Consider the following 13,809-nt stretch of genomic DNA (forward strand, 5'->3'; position numbering starts at 1 on the left):
GATTTTTCAAACTACATATTAGTACTCCTGAAATTCCAGTTTGCTTCCCTACAAGGGCATAAGTCCTCCCCACCATTTTCTCTATGCTCTCAATACCCCAGTAGAATTTCTGCCAGTTGAGCCCAAGCCCTGAACTTCTGCCTCTTCTACATCATGTCTTTAACATGGCTGACCACTCTGCTTTTGACTGGGTCCAGACCTGTCTGGCTCCTGCAGAGATCGTGGCACGCATTCCTTGCCTCTTCCAACCTCCCATCCACTTTGGCCAACCTCCTCCTCCCTGCCACGAATCCTGCACATTGGGCTGCCCGAGTCCTGTTCAAAAATGGCAGATACCATCACGCTCTTACCCTTTTCTTTAAAACCCATTAATTTCCTATGACATAAGTCCTTGAGGGTCTTCCACACCCTGACCTAGCTTTTCAGCCTCATCTTTTTCTCTCCATGTCCCACGACTCTCTCCTTCCCCACTGTCCTCTCTAAACTGTCTCTTAAACTCACACCACTTGCATTTCCTGAGAGAACCATGATGCTCAGGACTTCGTTCTCATGGGAATAGTTCTGCTGCACTTTATTACCTCACTCCATAGACTCTATTGATAGTTCAAACATCACTCTCACAATGAAGACTTTCCCTGATCCTTCACCTAGAATTGACTATCCTTCCTTTTCTGTATCTGTAATGAATTTATTATGTGCGTTCCACATTTTGCTGCACATATTTGTTTACAAATCTGTCCCCTTAATGGAATATAAATATTTTAGGGCCAGGAGCCCATGTGTTCATATCACAGTCTCCAACATGAAATCTTTTTTCTGTCACTTAGTAACTTAGTGCTTGTTGAATAAACATTTGAAAGAGGTATTAGCCAATTATTAAATTATAAATTCCTGTAGGACAGGAACTGTGTCTTATTCACCTTTGTATCTGTTTAGTATCTAGTCCAATGTTTTGTATATAGAAAGTGCTTAATAATTATTTATTCAGTGTATAGTTGAAGAAAGGAAAATAGAGCATCCCAGATGAATGGAGTCCGTGACCGGAAGGCATAAATGCAGAAATGCTTTCCAGTTATGGTTGGCATGAAATAAATAAAAAAAAAATCAATTGTGGCTGAACAATTGCCTATGTCTGTTTCACTTTGTTATTTTTTAGGATTTGTAGAACTATTTGCAGCATGGGTTCATAGTTGCTACTGAGCTGGTTTTTTTTTGGACTTAGGTGAGTTTTTGAGTCGGGGCAAATTCCTGGTCTAATCATCTGTGACAAGGATAACAGACACATATTAAAAAATTATTCTCAGTCGCCCTAGCTCAGCTGGTCATTTATGCTTACAAACAAATTTCCTTTCCAGATTCATTCCTCTTCTGTTTAAATTCTGTTGTTGATTCTGCTAGGCTCAGATTGCTCTTAAGAACAATGAATTGTTCAATGATCAATGATCCAAAGAAATCACAGAAGACATTATTTAAAATCTGGAGGACAGAACAAAACAACACCCTCTCGACCTAGCCTTACCTTTATAGGCATATTATTTTTCTCATTGGCATAGATGTCTAGATATTGATGATGTATGTATTGATTGGTATATCTATGTATTGATTGATAAATCTTAAAGAGAGCTCACTCAAGACAACCCTGCATATAAAGATTTTCTTTTGAAATGTTGAGCCTGAAGATACATTACTTTTTCCCCACAGAAACAATATATCACTCAGCAGCTAAAAGACAAAGAAACAAAGAGTTAGAAAACCTAGTCATGTGACCAATATATTTTGGGAGTGGTGCTTGGAAGGCAGCAACATCTGAGCTGATGTTGGTCAGAGTAGTGTTAGCTTTCAGCTTTCTACTTTGTGGTGATTTGTGGACCTCTCACACTCATCAGCTCTTGGTTTTAGGACGAGTGATTGTCACTTACAGACATGCTTCATGCACTGACTCTGGGAGAAGTAATAAATCCTGAAAGACTGCTAATCTAGCTGATTGTTTAAACTCTGTGCAAGTTGGGGCCAGCCCCGTGGCATAGTGGTTAAGTGCGCGTGCTCCGCTGTTGCCAGCCCAGGTTCGGATCCCGGGAGCGCACTGACACACTGCTTGTCAAGCCGTGCTGTGACGGCGTCCCATACAAAATGGAGGAAGATGAGCACGGATGTTAGCCCAGGGCCAGTCGTCCTCAGCAAAAAGAGGAGGATTAGCATGGATGTTAGCTCAGGGCTGATCTTCCTCATAAAATAAAATAAAATAAAATAAAATATAAAATAAAATAAAATAAAATAAAATAAAATAAAATAAAATAAAATAAAATAAAATAAAATAATAAAATAAATAAAATAAAATAAAATAAAATAAAATAAAATCTACCTCTGCCCACCCCCTTTATAAAAAAAAATAAATAAAAAACAAATAAAATAAAATATGTGCAAGCAATGGGGCCGGCCCCATGGTGTAGTGGTTAAGTGCGTGCGCTCTGCTGCTGGCGGCCTGGGTTCGGATCCTGGGCACGCACCAATGCACCACCTGTCAGGCCACGCTGTGGCGGCGTGCCATATAAAGTGGAGGAAGACAGGCACAGATGTTAGCCCAGGGCCAGTCTTGAGGAGGATAGGCACGGATGTTAGCTCCGGGCTGATCTTCCTCACACACACACACAAAAAATATGTGCAAGCAAGCTCATTGCCTACCTTGCTTTTAGCAAGCGAGCTGAAAGTGGTTACTGCTTGTAGAGTAGGCAGGAGGAGGGATTGAGGAAAGTGATGATACACAATCTCAAGTGTTGTAACATAATCAGGGAACTGGTGTAATGTATTAAGGAGCAGAGCACAAGTTTAGAGGTTGAAAGATCTGGATTTAAACTGCAGCTCCATGTTAGCAACTATGCGCGTTCAGATAAATTAATCTCTCTGTGCTTTGGTTTTTAAATGGGGATAGAAATTCCTTCTCATATACTGTAGTTGCTATGAGGATTGTATAATATAAAATCATTAAAGTGTTTAGAAAGTTCCTGTCACTTAGCAAGGAACTCTTATTTTTAAAATGGCATTCAACAGAAATAGTTGGAAAATAGTAGATCACATCATGAAGATAGTGCAGGGTCTCTAAAAAAATCTGTAATTTTTAAAAAAGTGCTACATGCTCATTGTGAAAACATGCAAACAAACAAACCAAACAGCGTTGAAAAGAACAAAAGAGAATGTACAAATCACCCCCAGTTCCACCCAATGTTAGATCATACCAACCAGATATCGCTCTGTGCGTTTATTTAGATATATATACAAGGCATGCTTCCATTAATATCCATGTTATGATGATGTAGACAAGATGGACACAGTTTTTCCTTGGATTTTCCACTTTGGGTATTAATACCTGAACCTGACTTTCTATCTGCAAGCCTGGTGCCCCCTGCCTGGAGAGCCAGAACTCAAGTGCACCTCTCTAAAAGAATGACCTCAGCTGCTATTCCAGTAAATCCCTCTTTCTTTCTCTGCTGCCTCCACAGAGCCCTCTCTGCTATTGGTAAACTGTCGCTGTTGACGTGCCACTGGGAAGCTGCAGTAATGCCCTTTTGCTACAGGGCCTGGCATGTGGTCTTGCTGCCTGCTGCCTGTGGAGCCCTGCTCATTGCTTTGTGGTGCTGGTCTCTGATGATTTATCAGGGCCTCGTGTTCCTGTTCTTGTTTTAATTCTTTCCATAGGCTCAGGTACGTTCCTGACTCTGGGCTCCATAAAACGTCTCCATATTTTCATCATAAATTTCCCTCTTTTATGTCACTTACCACTAAATGAGTCCTAATTCATGCAGCTAATATTTGTTTATCTATATCACAGGAGAACACTCTTATTATTTATTTTATCTGCATGTCATTGCTTATTGTTGGGGATGAACTTCATTTAATATGTTCAATGACTAACTGTATTTCTTCTCTTATAAAATACCTATTCACTTCTGTAGCCCATTTTACTTGTGGAGTGTTTAGATATTTTTTTCATTAATTTAGAGAATGCTTTGTATATTTATAGCTTTGACATTTTATCTATCATCATCATATATGTAACAAATGTATTTTAACTTTAATTATTGTATCATTTCTGTGTTCAAGTTTAAAATGCATTCATTATCAAATAAGTTAACCTTTTCTCTGGGCTTTGTGTAAAGCTGAAAAGTATTCTTCATGCCAAGATTTTAAAAATATCATTTTACATTTTCTTCCAGTTTTTTCCTAATTGATACTATATTTTCTATAATTTACTTGAAAATATTTCAGCAGAGACAGTGTCATATAGATGCGTGTGTTAGATTGTAGTGTTCAACCTGAAGTATCCTAATCAGGACCACATACTTTGGACGTGATGTATTGGTCAAATCAAGAGTCAACACTCCAGAAGTAGCTACTCTGGACTTTTATACTATCTTTATCCTTGATTGGCACCAGAGGGTTTTATAATTACTTTGGATGTCAGAAATGACTTTTTCATTTACTAGTGAAATGTATGGTGATCAGATGTGTGGATTGACCACTTCACACCACTAGATGGTTTTAATAAGACAGACAGACAACAATAAGTACTGAAAAGGTTGTGGAGAAATTAGAACCCTCATGTGTTGCAGGTGGGAATGTGAAATGGTGCAGCTGCTTTGAGAAACAGTTTGGCAGTTCCTCCAAATGTTGTAGAGTTACCATATGACCCAGAAATTCCACTCCTGGTCATATACCAAAGAGAAATGAAATCATGTGTCTACACAAAAACTTGTATGCAAATATTCATGGCAGCATTACTGATAATAGCCAAACAATGGAAACAACCCAAATGTATATTATCTAATGAGCAAAATGTGGTATATCCATACAATGGGATATTATTTGGCAGTAAAAAGGAACAAAGTACTCATACTTGTTACAACGTGGATGAATCTTAAAAGCATTGTGCTAAGTGAAAAAAAACTAGTCGCAAAAGACCATATATTGTATGATTCCATTTATGTGAAATGTCCAGAATAGGTGACTACATGAAGACAGAAAGTAGATTAGTGGTTACCAGGGGCTGGCGGATGTGGAATAGGAAATGACTGCTAATGGGTACAGGGATTTTTTGTGGGGGGAGCATGTTCTAATGATGAAAATGTTCTAACGTTAGATAGTGGTGATGGTTGCACAACTCTGTGAATTTACTATAAACCACTGAATTTTACACTTTAAAAGGGTGAATTTTATGGTATGGGAATGATATCTGAGTAAAGCTGTCTTAATAAAGTATGTAGATTAGCTAGAAATATTGCATAAGTGAACAGGGCATACATACCTAGTGGGTTCTGTGATTATGCCGTTTAGAGTGGGGCCCTAGGCCTCAGGACTCCTCAGTCACAGGCTCAGAATGTTTAGAGGTTTCTCTAGACTGATTGGACGGGAAGGCTAGATGAATCTTGCCATCAGAATATTGTCACATGTGACTTAAGGTGCTGTTGGGAATGCCTGAAAAGCACAGAGAGCTGGAACTTCATTAAGCTTGTAGAGCATATTGCATGACTATTTTGGGTCCTGCTTGCTAATGAATGTTTGTTTCTTTGGCAGAATTTGGTCTGAGACTTGCTTTCATGGTAACAGCATTTGGGAGTGAGATTATAGTGAACGAGAGCTGCATAGCCCTCACATACTTCAGCAATTGAAGGCAACAGATAACTACCCAGTAGTCCAAATTGGATAGGACAGTTATTAAGAGTTTATAAAATTATTGACCTATATGTTCTTGTCATGCCTCCAATCACTTTACTGAATTATCTTATTAATTTTGAAAGCTTTTATTAATTCTCTTGTTTTTTATGTACAAAATTAAGTCTCCTGCAAATAATGATAATTTGTTTTCTTTCCAATACTGTCTCATTTTTATTTTATCTTATTCCCTAAAACTTCCAAAGTGATGCTGAATGATAACATTATTTGCAGTTCATTTCATTTTGTTCTCAATAACATAGACAAATATTCAATATAACCAATACAAGCATCAAAAAATCAAAATCAAAATCAAAAGTCAATCCAAAATTTACAAAAATGCACCTTAGGCACTTACTATTCTTGTGACTTTGGCCACTTTATTTAACCTATCTGAATTTTATTATCTCATCTGAAAAATGGATTCTGGTAATAATTGCTGCTTGTTAGGATTATGGCGAGGGTTAAATGAAATGATTTATTTAAAGTGCTCAGCACGGTGCCTGGCACCCAGCTCAGTAAATGAATAGTAGATGTAGAATTTGTGATATAGGTTTGGGTTGGGTATGATGGGACACACAGGAGGGAATAATCAGTTCTACTAGCCCAGGATGCAGCAATGAGGAGAGGTTGAAAGAGGAATTCGCATTTCCCAGCAAGAGTGATGTTGGTGAGGAAATTTCAAGGAAAGGGAAGAATGCTATGGGTAAACGTGAGTACAGAAATGTGAGGCAATACCAGCTTAAGGGACTGCAAAATTCTGACATGTCTGGAGCTGAGTCTAGGATGTGGAATATGGATGGAGATGCAGCTGGGAATAAAGCCGGGGTCAGAATGTCGCAGGAATTTAGTGCTGTGTTAAGGAGTTTGGAGTTTCTGTGGGTACTGGGTTTTATGCTAAGGAGCTGTTTGGTTGGGTTTTACTATAGAGGACTTTCTCTTGGAGGCATTTTGGTGAATGAACTGAGAGACAGGAGGCAGGAAGACCAGTTAAGAGCTCTAAGGTCTGGGGAGTAGTTGAGACTTGGAAGCAGAAGCCAAGGTGGGGGAAGCATTAGGGGGAGAGGGAAAAGGGAAGATGGCTCCGGGATCTTGCCTAGAAGAGAAGTAGATTGGACAATGTTGCTGTATTAGTTTCCTGTGGCTGTTGTCACAAATTACCACAAACTTTTTGGCTTAGAACAACAGAAATTTGTTCTCTCACAGTGCTGGAGGCCAAAAAGTCTGAAATCAGTATCACTTGGCCAAAACCAAGGTGTTGGTAGGGCCGCTCTCCCTCTGGAAGCTCTAGTGGAGAATCCTTCCATTCCCAGCTACTGGTGGCCGCTGACATACCTTGGTTTGTGGCCGCATCACTTCAGTCTTCAAGACCAGAGTCTACAAATCTCTTTCTGCTCTGTTCACATCATTGTTTCCTCTGTTTGTGTCAAAGCTCCCTCTGCCTTCTTATAAGGATATATGTGATTGCAATTAGGGCCCACTCAGATAATCGAGGAAAATCTCATCTCAGGATCAATAATTTAATCACATCTGCAAATACCTTTTTTCTCCCAAATAAGGTCACATTTATAGGTTCCAGGAGTTAGGAGCTGATATGTTTAGGGGGCCATTATTCTGCCTTTCACGGTTGCCATTCATTGAGACAGGAAATAGAAGAGCTACAACATCAGGGAAAAGAAAATGAGATTAGTTTTATATGTGAGTTTTAGTTTCTTAAGAAGACCCATATCCTGTTCTCAGTTTCTTTTTATTCTGCCTATTTTTGTTAACATAAATGTTATGTTTGTCTTCTCCACTGATATCAAGGATTGGGTTCTGTATCTTTTTCTGAAAGATCACCCTGAGTTAACCCTACATTACATGAAACCAATGGCTTCTTCTATTTACCTTATAGGCAAACCAAATCTGATATGTCAGATTCTGAAAAAGCCCCGGGTTTCTTTTTAAGTAATTTCTAAGAATATCAATCATAGGTGAATGCATCAGGAGAAACATAAAAGTTTTCATTGTTAATTATCTCACCCTCAAATTTCTTTTAGTATCTAAACTAAATTCAACCCATGCAGAGGTTGAAACTGCATTTTTATCACTGACCTTTTCAGCTCAACAGTACTAATAAATAAATACTTTAAAAAACCAATTTTGGGGGCTGACCCCGGTGTGTAGTGGTTAAGTTTGTGTCCTCCACTTTGGCGGCCTCGGGTTTGCAGGTTCAGATCCTGGGCACGGACCTATGCACTGCTCATCAAGCCATGGCGGCGTCCCACACACAAAAAATAGAGAAAGATGGGCACAGATGTTAGCTCAGGGCCAATCTTTCTCAGCAAAAAATGAAGATTGGCAGCAAATGTTCTCTCAGGGCCAATCTTCTTCACGAAAAAAAAAACCCCACCAATTTCAGCAAAAACTGAAAAATAAAGTTTATTTTATTCTCACTTTTTGGGGAGTAATATGTATCATGTGTGATAAAGTTCTATTTGTATGTCAGGCTATGAGAGGAAGCTGTTGAGGTGAATTTTTAGTTTATTTGCACAACTTCAAATCTGAAAGTCTTTTCTTATTTTCTTGAAAGCCAGATAATCTTAACTACTTTCCAATGACCCCATCCTTCAGAATTACTTGAAATCTTAGATTCTAGTTGACTTCAACTTTTCAGTAAGCTTCAGTTTCAAAATACTTCATTTTTTTATTTCTAAAGCTTTCACTTTTTGCCTGTGCATAATCTGTTTCTCCTTGTCATAGAAATTGTAGTTTCAGGGCCGGCCCTGTGGCGTAGTGGTTAAGTGCTCACGCTCCGCTACTGGCGGCCTGGGTTCGGATCCCGGGCGCACAACGTCGCACCACTTCTCTGGACATGCTGAGGCCACGTCCCACATACAGCAACTAGAAGGATGTGCAACTATGACATACAACTATCTACTGGGGCTTTGGGGAAAAAAAAGGAGGAGGATTGGCAATAGATATTAGCTCAGAGCCGGTCTTTCTCGGCAAAAAGAGGAGGATTAGCACGGATGTTAGCTAGGGCTGATCTTCCTCACAAAAAAAAAAAAAAAAAAGAAATTGTAGTTTGTAGTTTCAGGAAAAATATTTTTTTCTTAAATTTGTATGCTAAGTTTCCAGTGATAATGTTTGTCTAATGAATAAAATAAAGAATGAATAAATGAGTCAGAGAGGATTAAATATTACATTCAGATCACTTCCAAAGATTGGATCGATTTCCTTTCAGTTACTTAAAAAAAAGTTTTGATTTCTTGTCTTTATAAAAAAAAACTTTGAAAACCATTTTGTGTGTCTCTGCATTTAAATATATATATTTATTTTATGTGTATGTGCATTTAAATAAATATATTTATTTTTTATATCTTTTATAAATCACAGTGACATGGATCTTGTTTATAATCCCAGTAAAGCAGTCACTCCCGGGTTTCTTTAGTTAATGGATTACTTATTAGGGCAAAGGCCCTAAACGCCACCTTCCTCTTCTGCTCTTCTTTCCATAATAGAACACCGCACCATACCTGAAGGGTAAAAAGCTGACGCTTTTGATTGGATGCTGAAACGGTTCATTCATTCACTAGGTTCTCATTGAACCCTTGCTTATGTGCAAGCCTGTGCTAGGTTCTATGGCTGCCTAAGCAATATTGGGTCAAGACCTTGCAGGTGGTCAATGGTCCTGAGACTACACTGAATAATAGGTAAATAAAAGACCCCTAATAATTTCTTAAATTTTAATTAAATCCAGAATCATTTTGCTTATAGATACAGAACAATTTTTGGGGGAGATTATATGATGCAGAGATGTGATTCTCTGTCCACATGTGGACAATTTATGCTGGTAAATGTTTGTAAAATGACAAAGCATTGTTTGGCTCTAGTTATAGGCTACATTTTTGTTCCTATGGAAAATTAAATAGAAAATTTTTTGTTTGGTTCTATTTATAAGCTATATTTTTGTTCCTATGGAAAATTAAATAGAATGGTTTTTTGTTGGGCTCTGTTTGTAAGCTATATTTTTGTTCTTATTGAAAATTAAATAGAATAATTCCACTCGGATATAGCAGGAGAGCCCCTTACATGTTGTCTAAGCTCTGCTGGCCGCAAATAGCACTGCTTTTTGGAACTCACTTCATATCTTCAATTTGAAGACATTCCCTAAAACAAGTATATTGTATATTTTATTAAATTAGCACTTTAAAAGGTCACAAATAGTAAAATTGTCTTTACTCTGAAACTGTTAGCTTTAAAATTCACAGTACATACCAAGTGAATTTGCAAATTGCATCTGTGGTAGGATAATATTTGCTTCCCTTTCAAAGAATTAAAAAAAAATCCAATGTTTACTGCACTATCAAAGAATAGTATGTGTTAGGTGATTTCATTTACTGAATAGGAAAGAGCAGCTGGCCTGCAACTTTTAGGTTAACTCACTTACAAATCACTTTTACCTTAATAGATCATGTTATTATGCTCATTTTACACATGAAGAATTAGGAATTTTTATTTTCCACTAATAAAGCTTCATTATATATAATAGAAAAGGATACGTGAGATTTTTAAAAATAAGGTACTTATTTCAAGATATACATTTGTTTAGGGGCTGGCCACGTGACGTAGCGGTTAAGTGTGCGCGCTCTGCTGCTAGTGGCCCGGGTTTGGATCCCGGGCGTGCACTGACGCACCGCTTCTCAGGCCATGCTCTTGCAGCATCCCATATAAAGTAGAGGAAGATGGGCACAGATGTTAGCCCAGGGTCTTCCTCAGCAAAAAGGAGGAGGATTGGCATGGATGTTAGCTCAGGGCTGATCTTCCTCATACACACACCCAAAAAAGATATATATTTGTTTAGATTATTCTAATTATATAGACACACCTAAAAATTGTTTTTTTTCTAGTATATTTTAAAAAATAGTTGAGATAAGAGCTAACCATGCTACCTGATTTTTTTTTTTTTTTGGTTGTAGCCGAATCAATTTGACTCTTTTTAGGTTTCTCTTCCTTCTCTTCATAGTAAACTATTATATTATATACCATCCAATATTCCTTCTAAGTTATTTCTGTGAGTTTGTCTTCCTAGTAAATTTCAGGCTTCTGGAAATAAGGGAACATGTCTTTAATATATATTATATCTTCCGTGTGCAAGTTAGGTCTTGAGAATAGAGTGCTTGACAAATACTTGCAGAATTGCACTGAAGTTTAAAGAGAATTGCTATTTTCTAGTTAGAGAAAGATAAACCTGAGATGTCCTTTTAAGAGGTGAACTGGCTGTTCAGTATAGGTCTTAGAATGCCAATTGAGAATAAAAACTATAATGGTCAAGAAAACTGTAATATTTGTGTCAGCTACTCAATGCAGTTCTGTGCTAATAACTCTATGGGAAGCTATCTTAAAATTGGAAAGCAACTTGTTGAGCACAGAATCAAAGCAGGCAGAGCACAAATCAGAGCACAAAATCAGATGAGCTAACTGACTATTGTCATCAAGTGAGGGTAGCTTGATGTATCAGTCTCTGTCGTAAGGGACTAATATCTATCAGGATTCAGCGGTGAAGGGGACAGTCAGGGAAGCCTGTCTCCTGGATGGTCCTGGAGAGATGTTACTAAATTGTTGCTCATCTATTCTCCTATTTCAGGCTTCATGCAAAATAGGCGTCTCCTGTTAACCTGGTATTTCTTCATGCAGGTTAGAGTTTAATTGGTTGGGCCTCAGCTTTAGTGATGCTATTTCAGTCATACTCTTTTCAGTCCATAGTCCAGGCATTTAGTTGGAATTTGAGGATGAGTGGTTTCTAGAACAACTCAGACAACTCACAGATTATAATTTTGATTAGGTTATTTCTTCAGTTAAGTTTTCTGACTCATACATTGTATTTTTCCCATAATTTCTTTTCAAGAATTTGCTCTCTTCCTTGTTTTGGCTAAATCTAGATTTAGCTAAATTTAGATTTGTCTAAATCTAGAAAGACATGTTCAGGATTTTTAACCTAGTGTTGAAGTTCAACATCATGTTATAAAATTATAGGTGTAAAGTTATAAGCATGACAATTACGAGTTTTAGGCTCAAGCAAATGACAACCCCATGGAGGGAAGAGTAGTTTTCCCATATAAAAGCTGATGAGGTGTGTGTGCATATGTGTGAGTGTGTGTGTGTGTGTTATTTTTTAAAATGCCTCATATAGAAAACAAAGGTAGTTTGCTGTGAATAAGTACAGTTAGATTTACCCTCGTGTCCAATTCTATAGGCAACATCTCTCTTTATATTAGTCTATGAACAGGAATCTATTTTATTTTATACTCTAGTGGCTCAACCAATAGGTATAATGGTAGACCTTCCACATTTCCAGTGCTTAGGAACATAAGTTGTTTCTTCTGGACTTCCTTAGACAGTTTGGCATTTTGTAAAGAACAGGGAAATCGGATTCAGAAGGGTTGACTCCATTGGATTATTCTATACTGGGCTGTGTGCTTTTATTCATTTTCTCAGTCTCTCTGAGCCTCAGCTTAGTTTCTTTTTTTCTAAAATGGGCTTTGCAATAATACCTATCTCATTTTACTTAATGTGAATGTGCTTTGTTTCTCATAGGATATTGGGAAGGTAAAAATCTTACATTCTTATCATAAATCCAGACTTTATGATGCATTGCGATAATCATTGGTCTTTTGCAGTATATATAGCATTTAAGAATATTTGCCTTTTCCAAACTTTTAAAATCATTTATGTTTGAATAAAGTAGTCTTTTGGGAATTAAATCTAGTCGGAGATAGTCTATTCTATTATATTCATATGACCAAAGTATAAATGAAATTTATTGTCAAACAGCAATGGGAAAGTTAAATTGCAATTTTCAGGGACTAAGTTATGAAGAGTTTATGGAGTTTTATTTCTCATCATATAAATGATCTAAGATTTTTGTTTCTTTGTTTTTGACCTTATCATTATGGATCATAATGGCTGGAAGAAACAATGTGACCAGTGAAGTCTATGATTAAAAATATATTTACCTTTATGGTTGATAGAAATCCATTATTTTGTATTTGTAGTTAAAAATGGTAGGGTTTTTTTTAGATAAATAGGGCACTGAAATCACATTATTTTCTTTTAAATGCGTATATAACATAGTTTTTGAGTCCCAACCACATGTAATATTTTGCACTGTCATCTCTCTTTGATTTTTATGAACTTGGAGAGAAAGGGCTGAATAACATTGTTTTAGGACACTCAATGAGCAAAAGCTGGAGACACAGGGAGGGCTGGAGAATTTCCACTTAAGTGGAAAACTACCTTTGTGAATATCACAGTAATTTCTCAAATGAAAATGTTTTAATTTACTATTTGTCAACCTTTGCTGGAGTCGTGGTGTCTGCTTAGGGGACAGAAGGATTATTTTAGTTTGATTTCTGAGTAGTTGTCTTTGAATCTGACTTAATTCCAAGTATAAATATGTTTGAAATTATCTCTTCTTTCTGGGAGTATTCCAAGACACATTCTCATTTTTTTGTTTGTGCTGCATTGTTTTGTTGACTACATTTTTATTTTCTCAGTGATCCCATGGAAGCAGTAACTTTTGAGAACTTGAAATAAGAAAGGATATCAGATTGATATGAAAAAAGAAGGCCATTCAGATACCAAGGGCAGTACAGATAAATACACATGAATAGCAGTCCTGGTGGAGGAATAAGACAGCTTAACCATGAGATTTCTAATATAAATATTAAACATAGAATGTAATCTAGCTATTACAAATTATTACCAACTAATGGAGGATGAAGATGAAATACAAATTTAACTTTTGGAACCATCGAGACATCATTCTAGATAACCAAATTTTTCCGATAAGGATATAACTTCAAATTATCACTTTTTAGGAAAAAAATTAGTTTTAGATGAAAATTTTTCTAATAATTGCCTTATTAATCAGAGCATACTGAACTTAACTTTTTTTTGGATTACTCAGGATTATGGTTACAAGCATAAAGTGTAGGACTGTGTTACTATCACTGAAGGTAACAGGATACCCCAATATCAGAGGAATCCAGACTTTCACACTTTCTGATTTTCCATTTTTATTCTGTTGTAGATGTGGAAATACCTCTAAAAAAGAATAAA

At 37.0% G+C, this 13,809-nt stretch overlaps 1 protein-coding gene across 1 annotated transcript in view; it reads left to right on the top strand.

Moving 5' to 3' along the window:
* CPNE8 (copine 8) overlaps window positions 1–13,809 on the top strand; it is a 204,262-nt gene that overhangs the window by 13,652 nt on the left and 176,801 nt on the right. The gene's annotated exons all lie outside the window — the stretch shown is intronic.

Source organism: Ceratotherium simum, chromosome 17, assembly GCF_057802395.1.
Source record: "Ceratotherium simum simum isolate JZ-2026a chromosome 17, ASM5780239v1, whole genome shotgun sequence".
Lineage (NCBI taxonomy): Eukaryota > Metazoa > Chordata > Mammalia > Perissodactyla > Rhinocerotidae > Ceratotherium > Ceratotherium simum.